This window comes from Halichoerus grypus, chromosome 14, assembly GCF_964656455.1.
Source record: "Halichoerus grypus chromosome 14, mHalGry1.hap1.1, whole genome shotgun sequence".
NCBI lineage: Eukaryota > Metazoa > Chordata > Mammalia > Carnivora > Phocidae > Halichoerus > Halichoerus grypus.
In genome coordinates this window covers 28,007,801-28,021,015 of record NC_135725.1, presented here as the reverse complement: position 1 = coordinate 28,021,015, position 13,215 = coordinate 28,007,801, and positions in this window count along the sequence as shown.

Genomic DNA, 13,215 nt, shown 5'->3' with positions numbered 1-13,215 from the left:
TTGTGAATAATGCTGCAATTAACACACAGGTACATGTCCCTTTGAATTGGTGTTTTTGTATTTTGGGGGTAAATACCCAGTAGGGCAATTCTTGGATTGTAAGGTAGTTCTATTTTTAATTTTTTGAGGAACCTCCATACTGTGTTTCACAGTGGCTGCACCAGTTTGAATTCCCACCAACAGTGCACGAGAGTTCCTTTTTCTCCGCATCCTTGCCAGCACTTGTTTCTTGTGTTTTTCATTTTAGCCATTCTGATAGGTGTGAGGTGATATCCCATTGTGGTTTTGATTTGCATTTCCCTGATGACTAGTGACACTTAGCATCTTTTCATGGGTCTCTTGGCCATCTGGATGTCTTCTGTGGAAAAAGGGTCATGTCTTCTGCCCATTTTTAATTTGGTTATTTGGGTTTTTTGGTGTTGAGTTTCACAAATTCTCATATATTTTGGATACTAACCCTTTATCAGATATGTCATTTGCAAATATCGTCTCCCATTCCATAAGTTGCCTTTCAGTTTTGTTGATTGTTTCCTTCACTGTGCAGAAGCTTTTTATTTTGATGTAGTCCCAATAGTTTATTTTTGCTTTTATTTTCCTTGCCTCAGGAGACATATCTAGAAAAATGTTATGGCCAATGTCAGAGAAATTACTGCTTGTGCTCTCTTCAAGGATTTTTATGATTTCAGGTCTCACTTTAGGTCCTTAATCCATTTTGAGTTTATTTTTGTGTATGTTGAAAGAAAATAGTCCAGTTTCATTCTTTGGCATGTGGCTGTCCAGTTTTCCCAACACCATTTGTTGAACAGACTGTCTTTTCCCCATTGGATATTCATTCCTTCTTTGTTGAAGATTAATTGATCATAGAATTGTGGGTTTGTTTCTGGGTTTTCTATTCTGTTCCATTGACCTGTCTATTTTTATGCCAGAACCATACTCTTTTAATTACTAGTGCTTTGTAATTTAACTTGAAGTCTGGAATTGTAATGCCTCCAGTTTTGTTTTTCTTTTTCAAGATTGCTTTGGCTATTCAGGGTCTTTTGTGGCTCCATACAAATTTTAGAATTGTTTGTTCTAGGTCTGTGAAAAATGCGGTTGGGTTCTTTATCACGAATGGATGTTGTACTTTGTCAAATGCTTTTTCTGCATCTACTGATACAATCATATGGTTTTTATCCTTTCTCTCTTTGATATGATGTATCACATTGATTGTTTTGTGAATATTAAATCACCCTTGTGTCCTGGGAATAAATCCCACTTGATCATGGTGTATGATTTTTAAAATGTATTGTTGGATTTGGCTTGCTAATATTTTGTTGAGGATTTTTGCATCTGTGTTCATCAGAGATATTGGCCTGTGGTTCACTTTTTTTGTGGTGTCTTCATCTGGCTTTAGAATCAGGGTGATACTGGCCTCATAGAATGAATTTGGAAGTTTTCCTTCCTCTTTTGTGTTTTTGGAATAGTTTGAGAAGAATAGGTATTAACTCTTCTTTAAATGTTTGGTAGAATTCACCTGTGAAGCCATCCGATCCTGGATTTACGTTTGTTGGGAGTTTTTTGATTACTGATTCAATTTCATGCTGATAATCGGTCTGTTCAAACAATGTATTTCTTCTTGTTTCAGTTTTGGGAAGTTATATGTTCCTAGGAATTTATCCATTTCTCTTTTCTTTACCTAACAATGCCCCCTCTTGTGGACAAAAGCTCACGCTCCATCAGTATTGATCACATGACTGCTCTTCCAGGTCTCATGATGTTGCTCAGGTTATTGAATCAAACACACACACACACACACACACACACACACACACACACCATTTTCCTGTAGCATGGGTTCTCCTTGGTAATTAGCAGTGACAAAGTCATTAATTCTTCTCCCTCCCACGAGTACAATGGCAGGGACAGTGTTATGATGTCCCCACATTGTTTCCTCCCAGCATTTCCCATGGTGTCACTTCCAGGCCAACATATTTAAGAGCCTATGTGCCTTTGCCAACTCTTTCCGTGCTGCAATGATCTTGGAAGACCCTTGTTCTACATGGCCCGGGTACAATACGGGAGGGTCTGACCCAGCTGCATCAGACTTTATAAAGGCGTGGTTTCAGGGTTTATTTGTTGTGCTATGTAGGCCAGCCTAACTTGTCTTGTATATAGGCCAAAAGTTGATTCATACTTTGGACATGAGCATTTTTCTCCAGCTATAAAGAAAATATCTGCTCATACACGTATGATAGTAATGGCTTTTCCACATTTTATGCCATTGAATTTTATGTGTTGTCCACAGAGATGTTTTATACAGGAATTTTGTGAATAAATTTTTCTGCTTTTTTCTCCTGGCATAACATTTGTAAATTTGGGACTGGTTTTATAAGAATCTTGGCAGCAAAGTAAACTACTTGTTTTTACTAAAAGGAGTGGGAGTTCCAATGATGTCTCTATGGTTTTTGTCTCCTCTTAGGCCTTAGCAACAAAATTGCATACTGGAAAGCATTGTCTTGTAGTCATCCTAGAAAAACTCAGTTGTTCTGCTAGAGAGCTCAGAGTGTTTTATGTGAGAATAAAGCAAAAGTTTGACAAAGCCTCAAGGAAGACAATACGTGTTCAACTTGACTTTTATTTTTCTCTTATGTGAAGTAATCACTTGTTTGATCCACAGAGACTTATATTCCATATTCACAAGAGAATCCTACCCACTGCTTATATTGGGAATGCTTTTTCTGTATTATAGTTTATGTTACTGTGTTCATTTTTCTTTCCATGCCTCAGTGAACCATTTTAAAACAATAACCTAATTTTGTAAATTGGGAATAGAACATAACTGTCTTAGCCCAGGTCCTCAAGAAAGTGGAAGCTGAGGCAAGGATTGAGGTGCTGAGATCTTATTTGTGAGGTGAAAACCTAGGGCAGTGGAGGTAAGGAAGAGGGGGCTGTGAGGCAAGAGAAGACGTGATGGCGTCACAGTGACCCATGAAGAGAACCAGCAGACTGTATGGCAGGCATGTGTAGAGGAAGGTGGAATCTATCCACTGCCCACCTCCTTTCTGCCTCCCATATCTCGGTGGTCACTGTACATCCCCAGATGGCCAAATGCCCGTTACTTCTGGGCTGTGGCTTCTAGCTCTTTGGTGGTTTCTGGGTCTCATTTCTGTCCTCTGGTCAGATGAAGATTATACAACCTCTTTATGAGGTTTTGTGAGGCTTAAACAGGATAATGCATTTAAAACCTTAGCAATTGCAGGTATTCAAATAAATGATTGCTAAAGGAAAAGGTGATGGGGACTCTTAAGGGCTCAGCCATTGACCAGAAAATCCTATTCATCTACGAAATGATGAGGAACTTGCGATTAGCTGGTCGCAAGGAGACAGGGGACACAGCTGGGTGTGGTGACAGACTTGGAACCTGGTCCAACAGTGATGTGTAGCTATTTTGACTATATCACGAGAGTGGAGGGAAAGGATGGGATCCAAAAATATTTCTGCAGAATAATAATAAGCAAAAATTGAATAATTTTGGATGGAAAAGACCCACTCTGTAGTGGCCAAACAATTATTTCAGGAATCCAGAGAATGTTGAAAATCTTTATTCCACCTGTTTCTACCGTTTTTTGTTTTGTTTTTTTTAATATTATGTAGACCAAGACCAAGAGTTTGCATCTCCATCTGTTGTCTGACTTGGCAGAGATGTTCCTTTAAATCTGGGAGGTAAGAAAATCAAAGTTCCCAGAGCTGGCTCTTGACTTCCCCCACATGATATTCACTTATTTTGAATGGTTACAAGTTTCACTACAGAGTGGTAACCCACTGTATTTTAGCCAAGAAACTCACATTTAAGAAACAATATTCCAAGCCCTGATGAAAACAGATCCAGTGTTAACACAGCCAAATTAAACCCTGAAGCCAAGACATTTAAAAATCGGTATTCTCATGTTCCTTGTTACTCCTTTACATGGCATATAACTCAATATCTTAATTCTCTGTTGAGTCCGTTAGGAAGAGAACTTCTCATTCAGCAAATACTCCTTGAGATTTGGGTTGGGGCTATGGACATTAATATGCAAGCACTGCATGAGCTTCTTACAATTTAGTTGCAGATATGTGACAACTAAAACAATTGTGAAAAGGATGTTATAAGGCAGTTTGAGAGTCTGGACTAATGAGTGATAAAGATAGCTAAGCACTCCAAATTTAAGAGAGAGAGCTCCCACAGGCTGGACAAATCAATGGAGGTATAGAGTAGAGAGATTTGGAAAGGATGGAAGGGGCTTAAGTGGAGAGAAAGGGCTGAAGGGAGCTAATATTCTAGGCTAGAGGGCAGTGAGGAGTAAAGGCGAAGAGGGGTAATGTGCATGCCATGGTCAAGGGGCAGAGTGGGAAATAATAATGGTGTTTATTGGGTACCTACTGTCCACTTGATTGTGCTAAGCCCTTCAACATTATTCTCATTTAATGCTCTCAATAACCGCACATATAGGCATTCTCATCATCATTTAGAGATGATGATGATCATCATCATCATTTAGAGAGGTAGAAACTGCCTTTGAAAAGGCTGAATGACTGTCCAAGGTCAAGGTATTAGCCACAGGCAGGGATTTGAATTCAGGATGAGGGCTCAGGTGAGACTGGGAGAAGCATGCTAGGCCTGTGTGGGGTGATTGGTGAGGCAGAAAGAATACAAGGAGGGGTGAGCATCATTCCTCAGACTCACAATCTAATTGGAAGAAAGACAAGATGGCCAATCAATAGAATGGTGGTATGCAGGATGGACTGGAGCGGGCAATGCAGGCCAGCCATGGGATTAGAAATGCCAGTTCTCAGGCTGTGCCCCAGACCTGCTGGGTCAGAAACTCCGGGGATGGGGCCCAGCAATCTGTGTTTTAACAGGCCCTCCAGATAATGATGGAGCCTGAGAACCATCTAGCAGTGGAAGTGGGCATGGAGAGGGCCACCTCGTGAAATGTTATGAAGGAAGAATTAGCAGAAGAGCCTTATCAGTACTAAACTTTCCAGTAGCTCAGGCCTTGGCTTACATAGCCTGCACCTTGGTGACTGACTAGCTGTGGAGGAAGAGAAGAAATGGAAGACACAATGTTTCCTCAGAGGCTTGGACCTTTTAGACCTGGGTCTGAGTTCTGGCTCTGCCACATCCTTCACCTCCTTGAGTCTCAAGACTCAAATGTGTGTGTAAAATGGAAAACAGCAGTAAGAGCAACCTCACAAAGGTCTTGTGGGAGTGAAATGAGGTTGTGTGAGAGTACCTACTAAACTTCCATCAAAGTGGAAATATAAGCTGTTGATAGTGACAGAGAGAGGGAAGAGCAGCTCTGTTCACCACGTGGTTTTATGAAGTATGAAGTATCTGTGTGGATAGAGGAAGTGACAGAAGAATAGCTAACTGTGAATGCTCCTGTGGGGAGTTGAAGACCCCAAGGTCAGGGATAGAAACACAGATTTAGGAATCCTGGCAGAGAGATGAGCAAGTGCAGGGTTGCTCTTTGTCAGAAGGAGGGTTACAAATAGAGAGTTTATATTTATATAAAATACTATAATCCGCAAATCTCATGGCACACGGCATCAACAAAGTGCTTTTGGCGTGGTCTAGGGGACCCCAGAGATGGAGATGGATGGGGAGACCATGCTCAACACACAAACCTTGGGGATGCACAGTGCTGCTAAGACCACTGAGAGAGCAAATTTAAAAATTAAAATAGGGGATGTCTCAAATAGTTGTAGCAAGTATGGTATTCAGGCTACAAACTCAAGTCTGCAAGAAATAGAACATAATTAATTAATTAATTAATAATTTTTCGCTTTTGTGGTTTATTTACTATTAGTGCTTAATGTGAGAAACATTTTTGGAAGAATAATTGAAATACGATTCACATACAATAAAATTCACTCTCTTAAGTGTACAATTCAGAAGTTTTTAATATATTCACAAAGTTGTACAACTATTACCACTATTTAATTCCTGAACATTTTTATCACCCCAAAGAAAAATCTCATACTCATTAGGAGTCACTCCATTTTGTCTAGCACCTGGCAACTATTAATCATTTTCTGTCTCTATGGATTTGCCTATTCTGGACATTTCATTTAAATAGAATCACACAATATGTGACCTTTAGTGACTGGCTTCTTTCACTTAGCAGAGTTTCCAAGCATTCTCCGTATTGTTGCATAATCAGTACTTCATTCTTTTTTATTGCTAAATAGTATTTCATTACATAGATACATCACTTTATTTATTTATCCATTCATCAATTCACAGACATTTGGATTGTTTGTACTCTTAACTAGTTAAAATAATGCTGCAATGAGCATTTGTGTACAAGTTTTTAAATGGATATATGTTTTCAATTCTTTTGGGTATATAGAGTGGAATTACTGGGTCATATGGTAACTCTGCTTAACTTTCTGAGTAGCTGTCATACTGTTTTCCAAAGTGGCTATACCATTTTACATACCCCCCAGTAGTGTATGAAGGTTTGTTTCTCCACGACCTTGCCAACACTTACTATTGTCAGTCTTTTTTTATTATTATAATTATTGTGATTTGTGTAAAGTGGTATCTCATTGTGGTTTTAAGTTGCCATTTCCCTAATGACTAATGATGTTGAGCATCTTTTCTTGTACTTATTGGCCATTTGTATGGCTTTGGTGAAATGTTTTTCAAATCCTTTGCCTATTTGTGTGTGAGGGGTATTTACCTTGTTACTTTTGAGTTGTAGGAATTTTTTATATACTCTTGATACAAGGCCCTTATCAAATATATGATTTGAAAATATTTTCTCCTATTCTATGCATTATATTTTTACTTTTTTAAAATAGTGTCTTTTATAGCAAAAGAGCATTAAAATTTTGATGAAGTCGAATTTGTCACTTTTAAAAAACTTGCTTATGTCTTGGTGTAATAGCTCAGAAACTATTGCCTAATTTAAAATCATGAAGATTTACACTTCCGTTTTCTAAGGGTTTTATAGTTTAACTCTTGTATTTAGGTCTTCCATCCATTTTGAATTAGTTTTCATATGTGGTGTGAGGTAGTGGTCCAACTTCATTCTTTTGCATGTGGATATCTGGTTGTCCCAGCAACATTTGTTGAAAAAATTATCCTTTCCTTATTGAATTTAGTTTTCGTTTGTTGGAAACCAGTTAGACATAAATGCGTGGTTTATTTCTGGATTCTCAATTCTATTATATTGATCTATGTATCTATCCTATGCCAGTATTATATTGCATTGATTGTTATAGCTTCATAGTGGAACTGTGAGTTCCTCTACTTTGTTCTTTTTCAGGCTTGTTTTGGCTATCTTGGATCTCTTGCATTTCTACATAAATTTTAAGATCAACTTTTCACTTTCTGCAAAAAGGGAAGCTGAGGTTTGGATAGGAATTGTGTTGAATCTGTAGAACACTTTGAAAAAAATAGCCATTTTAACAATATCAAGTCTTCTGATCTATGAAAATAGGATGTCTTTCTATTTATTTAGGTCTGCTTTAATTTCTTTAACAATATTTTATAGTTTTCAGTATACAAGTCTTACACTTCTTTTGTTAAATTTATCCCTAAATGTCTTACTCTTTGTGGTACTGCTATAAATGGACTTGTTTTCTTAATTTAATTTTTGGATAGTTCATTACTAGTGTTTAGAAATACAATTGATTTTTGTATATTGATCCTGCATCCCGCAAACTTGATGTTCTTGTTTATTAGTTCTATAGGTTGTGTGTGTGTGTGTTCCTTAGGATTTTCTATATACAAAATCATGTAATCTGTGAATACAGATGGTTTTGTTTCTTCTTTACCAATGGATATGTCTTTTATTTATTTTTCTTGTTTAATTGGCTTGGATTGTCTCTCTCTCTCTCTCTTTCTTTCTTAATTAGAGGGAGAGAGAGCACACGTGGGCCAGGAGGGGCAGAAAGAGAGAGAGAGAGAATCTTAAGCAGGCTCCATGCTCAGCATGGAGCCCAATGCAGGGTTCAATCTCACGACCCTGAGATCATGACCTGAGCTGAAATCAACAGTCAGGCGTCTAACCGACTGAGCCACCCAGGAGCCCCTGGATTTACTTTATTTTTAAACAATAATTTCCTCTTAAGTTTCTATTTTGCCAAGCCATGGAATCATAATTATCAATTTGGATCTGCCCTACATTTTCTGGACTTGTGTCTAATTTCTTAGGTGGCTCATACAGAATCAAGTTATCAATAAGGGAGAGCAGTGGCTGGTCTCAGTGCCATCTTCATTCTTGTTTTCATCGAATGTTTAGCCCTTGATTCATGCAGATCACTGCTATGTTCTTCCTGGTCCAAGCTGCTGGACTTCTCAGATCTCTAGCTCTCTGCATTGCCTTGTTATAGCTCTTGGGTACTCACAAAGCATTCAGTAGCTCCCAAGTTTCTCTGGGTTGCAGGAAACTCTGTTGAGTCTGTCTTAGAGTTGTCTGCCTAAACATAACATCGATTCCCTGCCCTAACAGGCAACAGGATAACATGTACCCTGGGCTCTTCTCGGCACCGGGAGTGTGAATCACTTCTGTTTGGAATCCCCAATCAACATAGAGCTTTGGTAATTTGACCCCGCATCCCAGGATTCGGTCACAGGTTAGGACCATCTATGGAACCCATCTCATAATACACTGTCACTACTGAGGGCTTGGGAAGTATGAAAAGTACAAAGAAACAAACAAAACCACAGTCACTCAGGTTTACACGGTAGCATGTTTCCTTCCTGCCTTTTTTCTCTGTATGTTTTAATTTACCAGTTCGTAGCCTGATTTTCTTTTTACTTAAACATCACGGCTTAAGCCTTTTTTATGCCACTAAAATCTAAACAAAACAGTAAAGGCTACACAATATTCTATATATAGATGTGCCATATTTTACACACCTGTATCTAGAATGCTGGGCATTTAGGTTGTTTCTAATTTCTTTGTCATTAGATACAAAGCTGTCATAGACATTCTTTTTTTCTTTTTTTAAGATTTTTAAAAATTTTTTGACAGAGAGAGACAGCGAGAGAGGGAACACAAGCAGGGGGAGGGGGAGAGGGAGAAGCAGACTTCCCGCCGAGCAGGGAGCCCGATGCAGGGCTCGATCCCAGGACCCTGGGACCATGACCTGAGCTGAAGGCAGACGGTTAACGACTGAGCCACCCAGGCGCCCATGCCCTAAACAGTCTTTTTTTTTTTTAATTAACATAAATGTATTATTTGTTTCAGGGGTACAGGTCCGCACTTCATCAGTCTCACACAACTCACAGCGCTCACCATAGCACATACCCTCCCCAATGTCCATCACCCAGCCACCCCATCCCTCCCACCCCCCACCACTCCAGAAACCCTCAGTTTGTTTCCTGAAATTAAGAGTCTCTTATGGTTTGTCTCCCTCTCTGGTTTCATCTTGTTTCATTTTTTCCCTCCCTTCCCCTATGATCCTCGGTCTTGTTTCTCAAATTCCTCATATCAGTGAGATCATATGATACTTGTCTTTCTCTAATCGACTTATTTTGCTTAGCATAATACCCTCTAGTTCCATCCATGTCGTTGCAGCCACTCTAGAAAACAGTATGGAGGTTCCTCAAAAAGTTGAAAATAGAGCTACCCTACGACCCAGCAATTGCACTACTGGGTATTTACCCCAAAGATACAAATGTAGTGATCCGAAGGGGCACCTGCACCCCAATGTTTATAGCAGCAATGTCCACAATAGCCAAATTATGGAAAGAGCCTAGATGTCCATCAACAGATGAATGGATAAAGAAGATTTGGTGTATACACACACACACACACACACACACACACACACAATGGAATATTATGTAGCCGTAAACCTTTTTTTTTTTTAAGATTTTATTTATTTATTTGACAGAGAGAGAGAGACAGGGAGAGAGGGAACACAAGCAGGAGGAGTGGGGGAGGGAGAAGCAGGCTTACCGTGGAGCAGGGAGCCCAATGCGGGGCTCGATCCCGGGAGTCTGGGATCATGACCTGAGCAGAAGGCAGACACTTAACCCACTGATCCACCCAGGCGCCCCAGCCATAAATATTCTTAATGTATGCCTCCTTTTTGATTATTTGCTCAATTTCTTCTTTTTTGTCACTTTTTTCTGTTTTTCTTGCCATAATTTACTATGCCAAGCAGTTCTATAAATTCACAGGGTACCACTTTAGTATAAAAATTGTCAAGCTTTTATAATTCTCTATCTCATACTATTCAATATTCCTCCTTATCCTTCAAGAGTGACTGGCAGACTTTCCATGCTATGAAAATGAGAGAAGCAATTCTGAGTAGTGTCTTCCTTCCTTCCTTTTTAAGATTTTATTTATTTATTTATTTGAGAGAGATAGAGAGAAAGTGCACGGGGGAGGGGGACGGGCACAAGGAGAGGAAAAGTATCTCAAGCAGACTCTGTGCTGAGTGTGGAGCTTGACACGGGGCTCTATCTCAAGACCCTGAGATCATGACTTGAGCTGAAATCAAGAGTCAGAAGCTCAACCAACTGAGCCACCCGGACACCCTTAGTATCTTTCTTTATACCTGAGAGAAGACAGGGACCAGGGTGAAGCAGGATTGAACCAATGATGCCAATAATGATGAGGAAACAACATTTAAGGCTCCTAGTAATATACCGAGTGCTCTTGGCATGCAGTATCTCTTTTATTCCTCTGACCAGTTCTATAGATAGATATTTCTATCCCCATTTTATAGATGAGGAAACTGAGGCCCAAACCCAGAAAGCTAGCTTCAGAACAAAGGGTGGGCAAGGAAATAGGGATGATATAGGAAGGGGAGAAACTGTGTTGACCAGACCCCTCGGGATATGTGTCTCTGAGCAACACGTTGTATGGTGTTTATGCCAGGATCGGTACTTAATATTTAGCAGGAAAAAAAAAAGATCCCTCAAACACTTATCTTCAGGGTTCTTCACATAATCCTCAATTTATGATTTTCTGTCACAGATATTTGCATTTAACTCAACCCATTTGGGGTGCAGCTGGGTAGGAGTGTGGTGTGTGCAAATGCAGACCTTCTACTCCGAGCGCGGTCTACCAACAGCAACAGCGGCACCTGAGTTTGTGGTACGTGCGGAATCTCAGACCCCTCCTCAGACCCACCGACTCAGGGTCTGCGTTTTCACACAGACCCTGGGGCTCTGCATGCACACCAAAGTCTGAGGAGCACTGCTCTGAGAGTCTCTTAAGAAGGGATTTTCTCAGACTGTGCATAAGCCCAATGCAGCACCCCCGGGCATGAAACGGGTCTTCCAGCTCAGTTCTGTTCACAGAGGTGACTCGAGGAATATTGGCTGATGGTAGAGGCTCTCTAGGGACTCTCGGAAATTCAGATGTGGGATCAGAGAACTTCAGCTCTGTCACCTTTTTTTCCCTGCTCTATTCCTACTTCTAACTACACCCAACTCCACTGTATTGTGAAGTTCCAAGGTGGGCTGTGCCGGAGGGCTTCTAGAGGAAACAGAAAACAGCTCAGCTTCAGCTGCCACTATCAGCTTCCAGGAAAGGACGAGAACCGCTGAGACAAACCAGTGCTACATTTGGGAAGTAAGGGCAGGAGGATGGTGACAGGAGATGGTCCCTCCTCATCCTTTTGATCGAAGTGCATTTTTATTTTAAGAACTGATAGGTTTCTTAGAAAGGGTGTAGTCCAACCTCCTTGTTTTGCCCATGAGGGAACCAAAAGCTTTCACGGCAGTTAGAGTCAGTGACCCCATTTGGCTCTTCAGCATCCAGGCCCAGTCCCGCTCGACGCCACGTGTGATGCCAGGGTGGTTTTACTCCCATCACTTCCATCTCCTCCTATGGTGCGTTCCTGCACCTCCTTCAGAAGTAAGAAAGCTCCTTTCCAGATTCTCACCGTTGGGTTCTGGATATGCTTTGGGTTACTTTGATTTAGATGTGCTCCCAAGCTGTCGGCAGGCGGGAGTTAGCACAAAGCATGTTTCTGCTCTTTCTGCTGGCAAACTGGGGGACGGAGGCGAGACTGTCTGCAGCACTGCCACCCGGAGTCAGGAGGCATGAACGGACACTCATTTTTGCCAGTGCGGATGTAGGATGAGGGATGTGGTTCTGCGGGAACAGTTGAGACCACGAGGCTTTCTGATCCCTGACCTGCATGGAAGGTACCCCAGAAGGCAAGCGCTCCTGGGCAGCTTCTCGAGTCCCCAGCTTTCTTTTTTTTTTCTTTTATTATGTTATGTTAATCACCATACATTACATCATTAGTTTTGATGTAGTGTTCCATGATTCATTGTTTGTGCATAACACCCAGTGCTCCATGCAGAACGTGCCCTCTTTAATACCCATCACCAGGCTAACCCATCCCCCCACCCCTCTCCCCTCTAGAACCCTCATCGATTCCCCAGCCTTCTGATGGCAGGGCCGCAAACAGCTCCCAGAGGGCGATCCCTCCAACCTTTCTGATGACTTTGTAAGCACATAACTCACATACTATTAAATCCTTTTGTGCTTTAAGTGTCTAGGCACTTCTATTTTATGCTGCTGACTGATACATTTCACTCTCCTAAGTGCGAGGCATAAATTTACAATTAATCACGTTCAGGAGGAGCTCTGCGAAGAGCCATTTTTTCCTTTTCTCTCCGAATACTAATGCACATTATTTGAAACACAAATATTTTTTGCAACGTATTCTTATTTTGAAAGTTATATTATGTCATCACCTGAACTTCCTGGAACTGTGGGATACTGGAATATAACCACTATCATACCTCAAAACTCTAGGCATCAGGACAAATGTCAGAGGTTTCATTCGATTTGAAAATTGGGTGCTTGCTGCAAGAATGAACACAGCTGACTCAACAAGAGTTACTGGGGAAAGGAACATTTTATTTTTTCTTCTTAACATTTGTGTGAGACATTTCTGATGCTGAGTACTTCCTTGCTTTGTCAGGATAGCATGCATTTACTCATATGGAACATTTGGCCCAGGAGGTGGTATGTACTAAAGCCCATATAAAGGTTTGAAGTTAATCATTTAGAGAACAAGCTTATTTCAAACTTTTTTTTTTCTTTTTAATCTCATTCCCATGAAAATTCCTGTCCTCTTCCTCTGGTCTAATTTATTTTCTTGTGGGTATGCATGACTAGCCCCCTTCCCTAGAACTCTACGAATCAAGACATATAGAAAAATTTTACGTGACCAAAATTTTCACCAGATTCCACCAAAATTTTCAAA